A 1,069-nucleotide genomic window follows, 5' to 3' on the forward strand; every position below is an offset into this window, starting at 1 on the left:
AAAAATAAATATAATTTAAGGGCTAATTATTAGTAATTTATAATAATTTAATTTTAAAGTATTATAATTTAAGTAATTATATTATATATATCTTATAAAAACTTATATATAATACTAGCTATAAAGGATTTATTTAATTTATATTAAATAATTCCCTAGTTTAAACCACTGCCTTTTTATTAACTTTACTTTATTTATTCTTATATATAAGGTTAATTAATTATATACCTTATTATATATATTTAATTAATAAAGGCTAGTTATAACTTTAGGTTAATTTAACTTTTACTAATTAACTTATATAAAAGTTAACCTAATTCCTTTAACTTTTTATAAAACCTTCCCTTTACCTTATATTTATTTTAAAACTCTTTATTAATTTAAGAATAGCTCCTCCTTAATAATAATAACTATTTTAAATATATTAAAGAGCTACTCTTTATATATAACTAAGTTACCTATAAAGATAGTAAGAAAGGCTACTTAATCTAACTAAAGGTAATAACCTTCCCTTAGGCCTCTTTTTAAGTCCTTAAGACCTAATAGCTTAGAATTAACCTAGTTTAAATTAATTAAACTAATATAATGCCTCTAATCTATATAATTTATTAGCTAGATTAGGCTATAATTAAAAATAGCTATCCTAATAAGGTTAAATCTATATCTTAATAAGAAGTTCTTCCTAATAGTAGCTATTATTATATAAATCTCTTTAAGTTCTTTTTTACTAGCTATATCTATGATGGTTAGGTTTCCAAACAGGTAAACTAGTCCATACTAGGTTTATGTTTGCAGATAACATAGGACGTGATGCTAAGCAATGCGAAGTGTTATATCTCTTAATAATTAAGTAATATGTATTAGGCTTATTAATATAAAGATGCTTTATTAATAGCTGGTAAGCTAAGTTCTATTTACTGCTAAATAAATATATATATACTAATAATTATAATAAGGACTAATAGGGTCCTGTGGCTGGTCTTTGATAGACTGTTGAGGTTTATGTATTAGTCTAGAAGGACTGTTAAGTAAGAGTCGCTGGTCTTCTTATCTTATTAGCGGACTAAAC

This window comes from Fusarium odoratissimum (genome assembly GCF_000260195.1).
Source record: "Fusarium odoratissimum NRRL 54006 unplaced genomic scaffold supercont1.52, whole genome shotgun sequence".
Classification (NCBI taxonomy): domain Eukaryota; kingdom Fungi; phylum Ascomycota; class Sordariomycetes; order Hypocreales; family Nectriaceae; genus Fusarium; species Fusarium odoratissimum.